General features: G+C 41.8%; 1 protein-coding gene across 9 annotated transcripts in view; it reads left to right on the top strand.

Annotated features, from left to right (window-relative positions):
• The window catches only part of foxp2 (forkhead box P2), a 105397-nt gene that overhangs the window by 4127 nt on the left and 83288 nt on the right, over positions 1–17982 (top strand). For all 9 annotated transcript variants that reach the window (XM_039791330.1, XM_039791336.1, XM_039791333.1 and 6 more), the window contains 2 exons: positions 5123–5189; positions 5918–5983. The gene's annotated coding sequence lies outside the window, so the exon portion shown is untranslated. The remainder of the gene's footprint in view (positions 1–5122; positions 5190–5917; positions 5984–17982) is intronic.

Here is a 17982-nt window from a genome sequence, read left to right as displayed (position 1 = left end):
CACTCGTAAACAGTCAAACCTCATGTGAGACAGCACCGTAGGCCAACTCAACAGTGGTAGCTAACTCAACATCATTTTATTGTTAGTGGTAGGTGTGATAGATACTGTATGCTGCACATTTTACAATACAAGTAAAATGAGGAAAAACAAAGTTACACTTCTTTGGGTGAGTTCCAACCTAATGTATGACAACCAGAGGGTAATGATCTGGGAAAAAAAATGGATTAGTTTTTTAATGTATGCATGACTAAGATAGCTGAGCTTTAGCCATAGACTATTTGTGTTTCTGATCAGGATACAGATACATTAATACTTAACAGTTAGTGTGTTATTATCTTTGCCTCTCCAAGGACCTTTCCTCTTTACCCAGAAAGAAAAGAGAAAATGTTTATTTCATTATTGTGAGAGGGAAAAAAAAACATGGGGGGGGGAGATTTGTGACAGTAACAGTTTTTGACAGGCACATTAGGCTGCAGAAAGAGCATCCAGCTCGAGGCTGAGGGCATATGGTGCTGCCTTCTGCCGGCGTAGCTCTAGACCAAGTTACAACACTCGCGCAGGGTCACGACTGTCTCAGGTTTGTTCCTTCTGTCTCCCTCATCTAAATAAAAACAGTAGGAAAAATGGAAGTGGGGGGTTGAGTGGGTTTGGCGGGCAGGGGTGTTGTACAGTAGCTGTGTCTTTCAGTAAAGGACAAAAGGAATGTTTCCAGTCGAGCCCTTTGGGCCAGGACACAATTTGGTCAAAAGCGTGGAGGAGAGTCTTTTGACATTTTCAGAGATGCATCGCTGTTAGTGTGCGTTGTTTCACGGCAACACGCGCTCCAACACAATGTTTGTTTCTGGCATGGTTAATACACAGTTGCATAGAACATAATAGCAGTTATCTAGTGACAAGCAAGTATAATTTAGTGATTTAATCTCCTTTCACCATCTGAACACCCCAGATTGTGCTCTTGGATGGCAACCCCTAATCCTACTCTAAACAATGACCGTGTTTTCACCACATTGGCGCTGTTAGGTTTTCTACTCTGTAATGTGGAGAGGATGGACTTGGATAATGTGTAGGATGACGCAGGGCTCTGGTCTGAAGACAGCGGATCGGTGGGAGGGTAATTACAGGCTACTGTGCGGCTCTCTGGATTTTCCCTGGATCACAGCTATAGGCCTCGAAGCTCAGCCTCCATTGCTACTCTCTGAGAACGAAATAAAATGGCCACAACATATGGAGGCAGCAAAACAATGGTTTATTTTTATGATATTTGATGAGTGGTTTTTAATTTAGATTGTCACTTCTGGCAAGCAGCAGGGCAGATGGTGCAGACTTGAGTGCCCATTAGAGCCTAAATACCTCCGGGCAGCTGTTGGTCATAAAGTTGTCTTTTTTTAGGTTTTTTTTTCATGCATGTATTTCTTTTCTTTTTTTTCTCTTTGCATTTTCTCTCTTTAACACGGCTTGGGTCAAGAGGAGTCTAACCTGTTACAACACCTGTTTCTGCATATGCAAATCTGTTGTTTTGTCATTTCATTAGGCAAGGCAAAAAGACAAGGGTCCCTTGTGGTTGCAAATGCGACTGGCACTGGGCCCAATTGGCAGGCTACACAGCAGAAAGATGCTCGAGGCGGAATGAGGGGAGGGACGAGATGTTGGGTTTCTTTTAGGAAAGCAACTCAGCCAGCGGATGCCTTCACATAACATCTCAATCTGGATTGGTTCCTAAATTTCTGACTCAAAGTTGTCTTGGAATTGAAGAAGGGCCCCCATTATCTGTCTTTGTCTTCACTAGCTGGAAGTGAATGTCGAAAGACATGCCCAGTAGCCAAAAACTGGCATACGCGTGTCTGGCACACGCAACACGCCTCCCCCCCCCCCTTCACTGTCCTCTTCTCTTTCCCTCCTCCTCCTCCCATTCTCATCCCTTCATCATCTGGCGCTCTCCCGCAGCGCTCGCCTCTTAACCACATGTGCCGGTGCCGGGCCTACTCTTGCTCTGGGGCTAATTGTTCACTGGTAAACTGCATGCTTGTTGGTGGGGGTCTCCCCTTCATACAGGCACACAGCTACAAAGCAGGATGGTGGCAGTGGGTGGGTGGGGGGTACAGATCATGATCTCTCCATGCAGTTTATTTGCGCTGTATAAGTCTGAAGATTGTCGGTTGTAATCCGCCCTGTGCTCTGAATGCAACAAATACACCATGAAATTAAAGGTTATTGCAGGAGCGTAATGCAAAAGCTCTGTTCGAGATTACCAAAGCTGTTTGCAGAACTGGGGAGAATGAGAAGGGGGGACAGCAGAGTATGCTTTTCTTTCCTGTTTTTGACAGTCAGTCCAAGAGTCTTCCTCTGAGAACTGGACTGGTTTCTCTTCTTTTCTTTTCTTTTTTTTAATTTTTTTTTTACAGATATTGATTAATATTCTTTGATTTGCCTGCAGTCCAGTTGTATGAAAAGCCCTAAGGACACTGCATTTAGATTGACTTTGTGAAGTGGTTGCCTAAAGTTTAAAATTACATTACATTTGCTCTGTTTGGTCTTCTTTTCTAGTTGTCCAGTCTAATCCATTGTTACTTGTTCTAATCTAGTGCTATTGTTGTCTTTTTCCTGAGTATCTTCCTCAGCCTAGACCAAAGACTTAAATGGATGGATGGAAAGACCTAGGACTAGTACCGGTGCTGAGTTAATCTCATCTGATAATTTAGGCCTTTATCTTCCTCCCTCTCCTGTCTTTTCTCCCCCTCTCTATCTTCCTCCTCCCTTCTCTACCATGGCTTGGTGGGTCTGATTTGTAGTTCTGCTCCTCTCTCACCACACAGACGGCATTAAAGCCAGGCCCCACAAGCCCCCTCTGATACGGGAGAGTTCATTAGAGATGTGCCTTTGATGGGCAGCCTTTTCATGTGACTACCGGTTTTTCAAATACCTTGATGTAGAAGCTTAAGAAGGCATTGTGCTGTAAGCCCTCCTTTTGATGCGACTTATTTAGATCTGCATAGTAAATCAGGGGGGAGTAAATAACCAGCCAACAGATGGAAGCAAGGAGATAAGGCACCAGCGAACAATCGCATTTGTATTTTGTTATGATGTTGACAGCAGCTAAAATTCACTAATCTAGAGCCACTGATCTGCATTTCAAAGAAATCTCATTTAGCAGCGGGGAGGATAAAGTTCCTCTCATTGTGTCTATTTTATTGCATTCTTCACTAATTTATCTGCCCACAGATTTAACGTGCAGGGCTTGGTGGTAGGAGCTGGTGTCCGCGCGTTGCATAGGGGGTCTTAAATACTGTGAAAGCGGTTACGTCTAGACTGTGAGCGGAGGGTAATTACACGTCTGACCATGAATAGAATGAGCTTGAAGACTCATCTTTCTTCGGGCGGGCCTGAATTGCTCGACTAACACTGATAAGGAGCATTTGGTCCCCAAAGAAATATTGCCAGTGACTTTCCATAATGCTCCCGTAACCCCCCCCCCTTTTTCAACACCGAAGATGGTATTTACTTTTAAGATAAAGTTATTGTGTACAGTAATCTGACTTGTTAGCATAATGTCCTCTTTCATCGCAGGACCCTCCTTTTTCTGCAGTGTGGAAGTATTTGTGGTCCGGGTCTTAAATAGTTTATCTTGACTTAGTGCACGAGTGCTTTATGTAAATATCAGCCTATAGCATTATTAGGCCTTCATAAATACTTGAATGCATTTGCCATATTTATAAGTTGATAGAATTTACCAATGGTTTTGTATTTGGCATAAAGATATGTGTGGTATTTGTAAATCCCCACGAATTGGAGGTCATACAGACTAATAGCATTCCTAATGCTTTTCCAGTGAATAAAATATGACATCTGCACAGCCCAGAGGTGTTGTGATAGTGAAGTCTACTTAGCAGCAAATCATTTTAAGTAAAGGGGCGTTAACTTGAAAACATTTTTTATATCTAAATTACATTTAAAACTGTTTTCTTTACTTCACTGTCAGGTTGACCACTTTAGTTGTCCTGTGCAGCTAGGCTTTTTGCAGATCTCACTTTTTTCCATCTTATTACTTTATATACTGTACATAGAACTAGATTTCTCAAAGGCTCAAATGAACTGGGATTTTATATGATCCTAAAATTGTAAAACCTTTTCAACATAAAATGCAGTGGCTGGTGCCCACCCCCACCTCGAACCCTCTTACCTCCTTCTGAGTAAATGTTGCACAGCAATCTGTGCAACATTTTTCACAAATTCAAAACAGTGAAAAATTAAAGCAGTTGGCATGTTTTTTTTTCAGCTGTGCTCTTTGAGCTGAGGGCTTTCTGTACAGTTCAGAGAGCACATTCCTTAGGATTCAGCAGTCGTTGGTTGCCTGTAGGGGTCATTGGAATTCTGGGAGAATAAAGGGAATGGGGGGGAGGGGGAATCTTGGAGAGGAACGTCCAGGCCATTTCATGCCCCTCATGCCCCCGGCAGCAGAAATTTGCCCCCACAACGCTCTTCAATGAGGAGAATTCAAAATGTTTTGCCTAATTCTCTAAAAGTGGGGTTTGTGCAGTAAACATGTCCAGAGCAATCTTTTGCTGCAGTTGTGGTATTGTACACTCCTGCTGCAGTTGTATGATTAAGACAAAAAATCATCAATACTAATGGTCTCTAAATTATAGCGATGCATAACATGTGGACTTAGATGTAGACAGCTAAATGGACCTACATGAGAAATCAATCGTGTCACTTTAATAGTGTGATTTACTTGGCGTTAAGAGCTCGAGCCTTCCAGGCACTGCACCTTTTTAACTTGAGAGAGTGAAGGGGTGTGTGTGTGTGTGTGTGTGTGTGTGTGTGTGTGTGTGTGTGTGTGTGTGTGTGAGGGTGGGGTACTGTAAGTTGCCTGTTTGTGCGCACACACACATGCACACATACAGTATAAGCTCTCATGCTTCACTGCAAAATCCAGGTGCACTTTGTTGTTCCAAAGTTTATTGCTTTCACCTACAAGCTGTACAGACAAGAGTTATGCAAGACACCATCTAGCCCACACATGTCCACACCAGCACTGAATGTACCTAGGAAACATGAAAAAGATCAGCATTTCATGAATAGCTTTTGGACTAATGTTATACTTTGCTGTTTTGTCTTAACTCAGATAGCTGACATCACTGGACTCCTTCCACTCCTGTGACGGACAACAACCGCAAGTTCTCTCCCTTAGGGTGAGTATTTGAACATGGTCCATTCATTTCCACCTGTCAAAGAATCCTTAACCTTGATAAAGATTAGAGTAGCATTAACAATGTATTTTCAAGGATTGGTGTTAAAATGAATGAACAGTAATCTACAGTGTATTCTCAAGATCATTCTTCTTTCAGAATAAAACTCTTCTAAGGCATGTCCTTTTTTGTTTTAATAAAACTAAACTTTTTTTTTTTTGTATCAAGACCCCAACTGTGTCTATTGGTTGTGGTGTTACAGTATTGTTAGCCCTACTGTGTTTGGGTGATTGTAGTGGCTATTGGAGGTCAAGGGGGCCCCACCCCCCTCTTCAAATGTAACAAATCTTCATCTTGTCCACCTTGATAGAATTCCCCCTCCACTGGGCAACCTTTCAGTTGTGCCTGTTTGGTTTTCACACCCCAAGGATTTCCAATCTACTCTAGCTTAGAAGTTATGATATGCATTATGGCCGACAAATGTGGGCAAGCTTGGACATCAGTATTTTTTTTCATTTTTATTTACTTTGTTGGTGTCTTGATTGAGATTTGTAGCCGAGCAGAACCAATTTAACTGAACAGGGTTATATTAGCTCTAACCTGATGTTAGTGTACCTGGTATGTACTCTATACTGGCTATACAGAAACAGGAAGGCAGAGATACAACTTTGTTCAATGTACTGCTCATATTTGTTAGTCCGAACATCTATTTTCCCCTCTTTTCTTTTTAGGATGAAATATGCACACTCTGCGCCCGTAGAAAAAAGCAGACGACACACACTGTAAAGTCCAAAGTGGTAAGTGATAGCAGTTTTTACTGTCCTTGCATGCCTGGCATTGTGTTTTTCCCCAGATAGATGTGTCCACTGTAATGAGCCACATCCGTCATACCTGTTAGTGAGGTTTGGCTTCAGAGTAACACAATCCTGGGTGCTGAAATGACAAAATAGCACAGCCAGGTATGAGAAAAGTGTACCTATACCGACCATCATTTAAAATGTTGTTGGGATATGGGTGATTTGTGTACATTTCCCGTAGTAACTAATTTCAAATGCCAAGACAGATATTTGTATGCATTTCTCAAGCACAATGTTGTTTTAGCTGAGCATTAAATAATACACGAGTGAAATTAGTGAAATATATGGGTGATATCAAATATTATCTGTTAATCAGCTAATATTAAAAACTCTTTGATTGATCCTGTGTTATTGTAGTTCTGCAAAACTTGGTCATGGTCAACGATAGCTTCATTTTCCAAGCTAATGATACAAGATGGTGTTTGTCACCAGGTCAGTCCACAAATGAGTGTGAGGAATCTCAGGTCACGTAATGGGAATCACCAATTATATCTCCATCATGACTAATGTGGCCATTCTATTGATTAGATCTCTTGTATATACTCATGCATCCGTGCCGCACGAGTGCACACACACACATTTCCAAACACTTTCAGGTAGGGATGGTGAAAAGAAACACAATAAAACTTTTAATTGTTAGTTTTGAAAGTATGTCAGTGTGTGTGTGTTTTGTGCAAGCTTGTCAATGTTTGAATGGAATAATTTGCTACAGGTATGTTCCTTGTGCTGTCCCTCAACAATCAATTATTACAATATAAAATATTTTAATACTTCTGTCTAAATATACAAAATAAAAGTATAATGTGCTTTTTGGTTTAAAGCTGTCCATTTGCTTTAAATCAGGCCATAGGTTTATTTTTTTTAATTTATTTATTCAGGGAAGGTTCACTGAGAGGCAGCCTCTCTTTTGCAGGAACGCCCTGATCACATTCACACAGTTACACATTCATACCTGGAAGCTGCCCAATACAACCACAGTCTGATCTGCTGGGGTTAAGTGCCTTGCTCAAGGGCACCTCAGTGGAGGTAATGAGGGAGGGACAAGCGCTGTTCTTTCACTTTCCCCACCCAGATTTTATCCTGTCGGTCTGGGGATTGAACCGACGACCTCCCGGTCACAAGCTCACGTCTCTAACCTTTAGGCCACCACTGCCCTATTCTACCCCCAACCTAAGGTATGAAATCTATTTATCAAAGTGCACTTCTCGTGAAGAAGCACCTTTTGAGACAGATTTGATTAAAGCGTACTGGCAGGAGCGAAGATGCTGGGTGGCTTGGCTGCAGAACCAAGTCCACCTCCCCAAGAGTCCTATCTTTTCAGAGTAAAGCAGAGTCTAGATTTCCTTTTCAGCCTAAAAGAGATTTAAATATTAGTTCTTAATTTGTGTAGTATTCAGTTAAATCTTCAAAGATGAACTCTTACTGCATATCTGCTGGCCTAAAAAAGTCCTTCTAATCATTGCAAAAAAAGTGTAATTGCCCCAACACTGCAAGCCGTACTTCCAGTGTGGACATATATAAAAATCTACAGCAATTAAATATATCTTTGACTGCTTTAAAGAAGCCGCAGTTCGGACTGAATAGCCCTCTGCTCACATTTCCAGTTTGAAATTGATTTCTTGTCATAGATCAGAGACCTCTTGTCATTCCACTTCCAATCCTCAAATGGTTTCTCTGAGCCTGCTAACTGTCGTCCCTGTGAGCGGGCAAACAGGGGGAACCTCCACGGATCTTTACCCTGGGCACTCAGAGCAGTCGAGGGGGTAGAGGCAGAAATCAAAGGGACTTGGGTCATTCCCCATTGCCAGCCTCCATTGTCTAGCTGATTTGGGATTGCTGGAGAAGGTGAAAACTGCGGGGTGGAGTGTGGGGGTGGATGGAGATCAGGCAAAGCAACCCCCTTTTTTTTTCTAATCTTTATCCACCATTAACCCCAGTGCCCCAGTGTGTGGCTGAGATCAGGGCCATTGGTCAATCCCCCATTCACTGCCACCCAGAATATTTTAAAGTTAAGCCCCCTCGCTTAACAAAAAAAGTCTTACTCATCAAAGGGTTACTCTCCCTTCTTTTGCTCTCATTCCCAAGGATCTGCTGCCGTTCTTCATGCACCCTTCTCTCTATGGTCCTCTGTTTTGTCTTCACACTTAGGCAAGGGGGAGGGAGAGAAGTTGGAAGTTTTGGAAGTTCCCCAAGTTTCCATATTTCGATTTAATAAGGTTTGGTTTGGGGTCTGATAGTGCCACGCTGTGAGCAAATTGGAGCAAAAATGGATTGACCAATGATGTCCTGCCCTTTGCTGATCTCTGGGATTAAGAGCTGTCCTGTTTTTAAATAGACTCCGCAATTGTACTTACATTATTTCCGCAGAGGAAATATTTTTCACACCTGGGATGTATATTCCCAGCTTTTTTCTCCAGTCCTTTGCTGGTGAGAAGAACGCCCCATATGAAACCCATCACACATTGGAAAATATAACCATAATGAGGCTGAATTCAGTCCAGATCTCCTACTCCATATGAACATTGCAGATTCTTTCTCTATACTATATCTTTTCTTGGCAGGTGTCGGGTATTTATCTTGCACAGGTCTGATGTTAAAGAGAAATGACTGAGGGACAGAATAGAAAAACAAAAGTGGATGCGGTGATGCAGGGCAGACGGTGAGGAGTGAAGAAAAGAGATTGCATGTAGAGTGTTTGTCCAGAGTGCACAGTTGCCATGAGAATGGAGGGGAGGTGAGGAGGCTCAGAATAAGTATTGCCGTCATTTCTTGTGGAGAAAATAGAGACTCGATGAGTCTATTGATCCTTGTGGCTGCCTATGCTGTTCTCTCTTTATTTCGCTTTCCCCCACTCTTTTATCCAGTTGTTTTTGAAATGCCAAATCATCATGCTATTTTGCAGAAGAATGTGATTTGGGAAATTATAATAGGGAAAAAAGATACTTTTCCCCTCAGCAAACTCGGCCTCGGCCCCAGTAGTGCTGTATATGTACACCTCATATTAGAGATGACTGATATTTTAGAAATGACTGATTGCAAATGCTGCATGCACCACCTTCATTTCTATAAACGAGCAGGGATCGAGTGTTTCACATGTTATTCTTTCCTTGCAATTTAATTGGAGAAAGCTTGGGTGCGGAAGCTGGACTCGATGGCATCTCTCCAAGAGCCTGAGATTATTGTGAAACCCAACCCGAGGCAGGCATGACATCAGAGCAGCCTGACATTAGTTTGAACTCCTTATTTCAGGTGGGAAGAATTATGAGCGGCTTCACTCGCAGGTGATCGTGTCCAATGAATCGGTCGCACACAGTCGCACATTCTTCTCCCAAGGTCTACATGCTGATTGTCTTGACAGATTGAACTTGTGTGTTATCACCAGACTGTCACGCAGCCTCATTTTTCAGCCTGCACACATAGCCCTCAGTTTATGTTAGCCCTTCACAGTCCAGTGTTTTATAGGGATATTGTCATTATGACATAAACTAAATCTACACTATTTTAACCCTACAGGGACTGCATACTATGTTTCACTGTATAGAACTATGTTGAGACAAATCAGTGTTGAATTCTTAGTGTTTGAGACATTTCCAAAAACGTGACATGACAAACATTAGGTTAATACCGTCCTATACTGTACGTTATCCACAGAAATTGGCTTCTAGGAAACACGTCTGTGTTTTTGTTCTATGTCAACCTCAGAAGAAATTGTGGCAATGCGATTTTTGGCTTCCTGTGGTGAAATAAGACTTGCATTCTTTAAGTAATTGGGTACAAAGAAGGTTTGTATAAATGTAAATGTGATTGTTCTGTTCTGTTATGTATGGAATGAGATTTTGTGTCATGCATATTTAAATAGAATGACAACAGCATTCAAATTGTTTCACTCATACATATAGTTCTTTGCATATGGTTTCAATTACATAGTGTCTAGGTGTGTCTAAACTACAATTTTATTATTATGAAAATAACACTTTTATTGTCTTTGACAATTAACATTCTTAAAGATTCCCTCCGCTCAAAAATGTGTTTTTCTTATGTTTATGTCCCCTAAAATGCCTGACCTTGAATATACTGACTTGTATCTGTGCAAAGTCTGTCACAAGGGAGGTGTTTTCACATTCCTCTCCTGAGGGGGAGATCTCTGTGCACTTCCCTTAAATCTGGGATTTAAACGCAAGCTAGATTTCGTACGTCACCGATTTCAAAAGCCAAACAGCCTCTAATATGCAAATGCCGGAATAGAAACGCAGGCCGATTGGTACAGTACAGAGAGCGAAAACACACTGTCATCTCAGCTGCGTCAGCCACTGCAAGCTAACAAACAACCAATACCGGATGCTAACTACACTTACTATTCTGATACATTTGTTAGTCGCCAATTTTGGTGCGCAACAGAGTCCTAATCTAAGTCTGGGTCTGACTGACGCCGGGTTCAGGCAGGACGCCAATACTACCGCTGCAGATTGGTTAACATGGCCACCAAAAGGAAACAGCGATGATTCACACTACTCACCCTCCTGTCTGAAACTGGCATTAGGCTTAAACACATGGCTGAATCTCTCCTATGTTTCAAGCCATCTTGATGCACATTGCATTTCACCAGTCAACCTAGCGCAGGCAGCATTGGTGGGAGGCCAGATCCAGAATTTGTTAATGAGTGAGAGAGTTTAAAAAAAAAAAAAACTTTATGTGGGAAAACCGTGTTAAACAAAATATTAATTATACTCAGAGTATTTTAACATACTTTAAAACATGTCTGGAGGGGGACGTTAAGATTCCTTCAGATAATGCTATTCTCCACTGTAGCTCTCTCTCTCTCTCTCTCTCTCTCTCTCTCTCTCTCTCTCTCTCTTTTTTTCTCTTTTTCTTTTTTTTTTTTTTTTTTTTTTTTTAAAGAAAATGTTTCAAATCTTACCACACGGTCACAGCTACTGAAAAAGCTTTTACTCCAGAGGCAACAAGCCAAGTCCTTTGTTCATAATGATCACTTGATCGTGGGCTGAAAAGGGATACAGGCGGCAGCGAAATCCTACAAGAGCTTGGAATCTGGCTTCCTCACCGCAAACCACAAGCCCAGACAGTGCAACTCTTACTACCTGGTTGGAGACGAAATGGGCAGAAAGCATCCCTGTCTGTGTGTGGTGTGGAAACACACACACACACACACACACACACACACACACACACACACACACACACACACACACACACACACACACACACACACACACACACACACACACAGCATGCTTGATTTGGGTCATAGAGCTGACAGACAGTGGAATGTGAATGTGTGTATGTTGACAAACTCCACTGCACTCTGAATGGGGTTTGTGATTACACCTCATCATGCGTGCTGCATCGGTCCTGTCCCTGGCCCCCGATCCTTCTCCCTCTCTCTCTTCCCTTTCACTCCCTCTCTCTCTGCCCATTTCTTCCTCTCTCACCACACTGCCTCATGGGCAATCATGTGGTCACACTACCTGACTCCTTGCTGCTCAAGAGTGCAGTTGACAAAAACAGCCCGAGGCCCGTCATGTGGAAAAGATTCAGTTGGCACACAGCATACATTCTACCCCCCACCCTACAACTCCTCACTGTCTCCCACTAAGTAACTAAAGCACAAGGGTGTTTCCTTCCTCTGCTCACCTGTGAAGGGAAATAGCATGGCTTTCCTCCTGTCTGAGTGTGTGGGAGAGTGGGTATTTTTGTGTTTGCAACTTTGTGGCCACGGCGCGTGGATGCCGCTTTAAACAGCCATGTGTGCACAAGTGCGTGAGGGTATATGTGTGTGCTTTCTCCAAGCCGTCTCCCTCCCACACTCTGAGAGGTGCGGGCAGTTTCTCTTTGTCAGTTGAGTTGCACTCCTCATGTCATGTAACATAAAGCTGGCGGTCAGTGAGAGCTCTCAGCTGTCAGTCAGCTTGGTGGTCCTGGTCTGTCGAGCTGCTCACCTGTGTTTATTGGACAAGACCTGCTACTACCCAGGGAGAGCACCTTGTCTCCCTTTCATTATTTTTCTTTCTCTCTCCCATGCTTTCACTTTGTTTTTGTCTATTTCTATCATTCCCTTTGTCCTTCTTCCTCACTCTTTCTCCCTGTCTCTCACCACAATATAGCTTTTTATTTAGCTTCTCTCTTTTTTATTTTTTAAATCCCCCGCTACCTTTCCTCCCAGTTCTTCTCCCCGCTGTCCTGTGCAGTTTATTTTTTCTGGCTTTCTTCCCTGCTTCTCTATTTCTGCTATCCCTGCTGTCCGTTTTTTTTATTTTGTATTATTGTGGGACCTCTTTGTCAGTCCTTTGGTTTAAAGCCGTTCATCTCTGTTCATCTCTTCTCTGCACCTGGCTGAGCACACGCACGAGCATGCACACACCGCCGCTAGACGACTGATTGAAACTTGTGTCTCAAAGTTGCTAATGTTCACTGAAGCATTATATTGTAGATAAAGTAAATAAACTAGGTTACCATGGGAGAAATCTCTGGAATAGACTGCAGTGATCGGGCACATGAGACACACACACACACACACACACACACACACACACACACACACACACACACACACACACACACGTAGCGAGGCTTTCGGTCTTTCACATACACCCATATAAACAGCCACACATCAAGTAAATGGCTGAAAAGGAGTCAGTGGTGTTGAGGTATGAGCGGAGCACAGGGTGGGGAGATATTTTCTATGGCTCAGGAATTTCACAAGTTTAATGTTTTTTGAGGAGCTCTCTAGAAAAGTTGGATTCAAGGGCCTGCAGTCAAGTGGTCCCTTATATTATTACATGGCATACAGTCAGTATATAGTAACTTTATAATGCAAAGCTCATTTATTTTTTGCTGTGTTAATTTCCCTGTAGCCATACTTGACCAGAAAGCTTTAACAGATGTTCAAAAAGTCTTTTAGGAAACGTTATTAATTTAGCCACAGCCAAAGGTAGTCTCGATCATTTCAACTTCTTCCATTCGCGCTCTCTTTACTCTGAACTCTGTAATACTACTTTTCTTGTTGGAAGTTCTTTCAAACCGTTGTCAGTCAGTTCAATTCAAATGGGTTTTGTTGGAAAGACTCATTAGCTAGGCTAGTTAGCATATTGCTTAAATGCAAGGGCTGACTCTTTGTTGCTACAGGGTTTTAAACTGACGTCCACTGAATGATCCCTCAGGTTAGAGTGCTCGCGAGGCAGTAAAGCCACACATCGAAAGGACACTGCATTCATATTTCCGCCTGGTATTATATAAAACTCCCTTGTATTCACCGTGGTTCCATTTTGTGCAGTAAAGTGGTATAGGTGACATGGTAATACATTTGCATTGTGCCTGGTGATAAATACTCTACCAGGTCTTACTCACTCCGCTGCTTCCGAATGTGTCCGGACAGCGCCTCTATTGTCAAAGGCACTGGGGTCATTCAAAACTCAGTCTCCCTCCCTTCTGCCTTTTGTCAAATATTTCAGCGCGAGTGATAGTTTTCTCATTTATTTAGTGAATAGTTGGCGGGTGAAGAAGAAAGAGAGTTTTACATTATGGAAATGATGGAATGGGTTATAATCTCCCACATATTCATCACGGCAGACATTGGACCCTTGTGATACCGTCCTCCATTTGGCTATTGTTCCGGTTCTCTTTCCGCGTACTGTTCCCCTCAATGGGCAAAGCAGGCTTTAATCCTGTCGCTCTTTGGAATGACAATGTTTACTAGCTATCATTCAATAAGGAGCCAGGAGCATGACACACATCCCTCTGTCAGTAAATGCTGTGTGAATGTGCTCGAACCAGATACAAAAGAAAGGTATTGTTAGCCCTCTGAGGATAGGATGGAAGTTCGACAACGTGATCTGGGTGCATGTTTTGTAACCTCCAAAACCTTTAGATATGTTTTCGCCTGACATCCCTGTCTTGCCCATACTTACTGTATACATTACATTACAGTTCTAAAAAAAAAAATAAGCCCTGAACAGGCCTTTGGATTTTGCCTGTCCATACAACAGCACATTGACGTGGCAATGTTGGGTAATTATTGCCTGTAAGTAGGGATTAGGGTTGTGGATGTTGACAGTAAATTGGCTTTCAGAGCGTGTGTTTAACACACCTTTGTGTGGATCAGACACATTCTTACAAAGAGTGATGTAAGGTGTCTGTACAACCCCCCCCCCCCCTTCTTTCACATCACTCTTGTCATGTATTTACAGTTCACCAATAAATATGATCTTATTTTTTTCACTCACTTATCTCTTATTGTAAAGGACGCACAAGCGAGCTAATGAGATTTCTAAATATAAAACGGAAGAAAAAAAATCCAGGGAAGCTAAGATCTTTGTCTGGCTTTATTTTTCTCCATTTTCTTTGCTTCTTCCAAATTGTTTTCCCTTCAAAGTCTTGACAGCATTTGGGATTAGTGCCATAGCTGCTAACAATCATTAGTGTGTTTTCACCATTGTGTCATGCACTGTTTTCTACCGCCACCACCTCCTGCGTGTGTCTCCTCGCTTTCGTGCCGCGCAAGAAATGAAAAACAATCGTCGCGACCTCCAGCGACCCTTCCTGACGCACAGACAGTTAAATGGTTTGTAAGACGTTTAATTACCAAATGGTATAATCGTTATTCATCTCATCATTAGATGTATGATATTAAGTGAATTGCCTCCCTTGGGTCCCTGTGTTTCACAGATCAATAGATTTAGATGGAGCTTGAAGGGGGTGGGGGGCTGGGTGGGCAGTTAAAACACTTCTGGAGCCCCCAATATGAACACATGCATTGTTTGTGTGATGCACAGTGGTGACATTCCCTCATTTATTTATGAAATTAGCTTTTATATAGGTTTAATTATGCTAATGTCTATGTCTGCATCCAGAAATGGCAGTATGTCACTTTTTTTTAATGGGTTTACAGCTCCTGGGTTTATTTTGATGGTGGAAGGACATGAAACAATGGACAAGGTTATGGCACCACAGACTTCCCATTGGCATAGTGCTTGCATTTACACTTTGGGACACTTTGTTGGTATCAAGCATTGTTTAAAGGCATTGTGAAGATTGCTAATGCAGCGTGTACACCTCTGAGGCCTGGTTGTCTGCAACTTGATATCGCCTGTATTCCCAATGTGAATATGGCTGAGTGGTGATCGGGGACTTGCTGCACCACAAGCTGCTATTCACTGCAGCCGGCACTACTAGCCTGAGTTAATTGTCCATTATCTGCCATTATCTAAGCTCTGCCCCTCTCTGTCTCTGTTATTCGCTCTCACTCATGATTCTAGCCGCCACCACCAGTTTCACTCCCTCAATATGCTGTATCTACTGCCTTTTCTCTCTCTCTACCTACTCTAGCAACCTTGTACCAGTGTTGTAGCCAAGTCCTGGCAACTGAGTTCAAATAGTAATAATGATTCCCTTTGTTCCTGAGGTACCTTAAACAGGATTCTGAACATGAAGTCAGCAAAGCATCATGTTCATTTATTGTCTTATCATCTCCCTACTTGATTGGGAGGTGCTTCTGTGTCTGATATTCCCATCCAGAGTAAAAGGTTTGAAGAATATCTTTTTGCAGAATGCATTTGAATTACAATATTTAAAACAGTATGTTTAATAAGTATTGGATATCAGTGATGAGGTATCTGTTTGACAAGACAAAATATCTTGTTTTGGATGAATAAATACTGTTAATTGAAGTTTACAGAAGAAGAATCTTCTTCTCCTGCCTTTAGTTTGATAAGGTCATAGATCTAGCTGCTAAAGTGTTTGAGGCATCCTCAGAAATTTCACTTGATGGCACTGTTTTCCTTTTTGCTCCAGCTGAAGCAACAGGGCATGTTTTATGTATGCTGGGCACAATGTGAAAAGCCTGGCTGTGCCACAGATATGCATGTCTTTTCTTTCGCTTCCTGTCCCTGGGCACTGAAAAACATGCGGGAAAACTGACAAACAATATGATCATGCACTATACAATTTTTATTTTTTTTACTTCATATAACATGGTCAAAAAGCTAGTACACATTGGCACAGTTACTGCACTGTAGTTCATTAATATTTTGGAATGTTTTGGAATATTGTCATTCTTTTTGCCTGATGCTTATTTTCCTTAAAAGAAAAGTTGGATGGTTTTTATTCAGAGTCTTGAATCTTGCCAGCTTAAAACATGTAAAGTATATTTTATTGTAATTCTTTTAGGAAAACTGTCACTATTCAGCAGTTTAAATGAATTAAGTAGCATTCCTCCTGCGCTGCCAGGCGTTACTTTAACAACTACATCAACATGATAAAAACTGTAAGGCCTGGAGTGTTCCTGCAGTTCATTTCAGTCTCACACCTTCCTCCCAATAGGCATGGGCAGGTTACCGGTTTCAAGGTATACCGAGGTTTGAAAAAGTCACGATTTCAAAACCACTAAAATTTTCTGTCATACCGTTCCTAAGGTATGAGCTGTTTTTTATGAGCCTTTGAGTACAGAATGTGCAGTTTAGAAATCCCTCTCCCTGCCAGTGTGCAGTGTTTCAAAATAAAATACATTGTGTTCAAAAATTTACATTTACAAAATAATAATAATAATAATAATAATAATAATAATAATAATAATAATATTTATAGCTATCACTGCAATACCGTGAAACCGTGATATTTTTGCTGAAGGTTATCATAATGTCAGAATCTTATACCGGCCCATTCCTACCTGAAAATACACATACACACACACACACACACACACACACACACACACACACACACACACACACACACACACACACACACACACACACACACACACACACACACACACACACACACACACAGTCATTCATGCATTTTAAAGGGCTTTATTGTTTGTTATAGTTTGGAGTTTAGAAATAAATACAAATTACTAAAACATTAAATTCATTTGAAAGGGAAAAATGCTTGCCCTTTGTCCATTACTCTCTCCACTGTCTAACAGGGAGGGGGATTAAACTGAGTTTAAATAGAGGTTGGATGGATGGATTGGGGTGTGTAGGGTGGTGGGGGTCAAGCTCATATTAAGTGCTCACAAAGCAAATGGCTCAGCATTAGGAAGTGTTGGTCTGGTGGCCTTGCCTCATGAGCAGCCTTTAAAGACGCAATATATCACATGAAAAAAAAACTAGAGCTTGTATTTCAGCATCTTGCGCATCATAAATAAAGGTGTGCCATGTATAATTGAGGCTCGTGCATGGGGAACTCGGCTGGAGATGAGAAATGGAAATCTGTGTACTGGTAAATAGATAATCACACAAAAGTAATTGAGGTTTTCAAACCCCAATCTAGTCTGCCAGCAGGAGCTCGTTTGCATGTTAATCACGTCAGTGATTTCCCTTCATCACAGGGAAGTCCGTGCACACTTCCATAACCAGCTTTTAATTGCATTTAAAATGTCACAGAGGTGGAACACATGTAATTTAGCCAGAACTGTGTCCAAATTAATGGGTACTACTGAGACGCTCCATTGGACAGGGTTGGAAATGAGAGGCTGTCCATTGTTTGGATCTTTATTAGAGATGCCTCTGTCTTCCAGTCTCTCCATGATAACATCTCTACAGCACCTTTTGAAGTGTATATCAAGACTTTAAAATGAAATCTGACAAGCATTTTGTGAACGACTTAACACTACAATAGATGCCAACTTCTTGCAAAATAAGCCAAATGGATGGACATTAAAAAAGGTGGAAAAAGAAACTTCAAAGGGAGAGACCACAAAGCCAAAGTGCTTGGTTTTAAATGGAGAAAGAAAGGGAGGAATAGTTAATTTTCTTTCATCACCAGGTGTTCTTTGGCGTATAAATTACCAAGATGATGTTTCCATAACACAGCTTAGGGCACTCCAGAGAGGGGAAACCTGCAAAACAGACCTATTTAATTTTTCATTGAGGTGGACCATCAGGAGCAATACGCCAATATTCCTCTTCCCCTTTTCCAGA

Source organism: Perca fluviatilis, chromosome 23, assembly GCF_010015445.1.
Source record: "Perca fluviatilis chromosome 23, GENO_Pfluv_1.0, whole genome shotgun sequence".
NCBI lineage: Eukaryota > Metazoa > Chordata > Actinopteri > Perciformes > Percidae > Perca > Perca fluviatilis.
The sequence above is the reverse complement of the archived record's forward strand: the minus strand, read 5'-3'. Positions and strand labels throughout refer to the sequence as shown.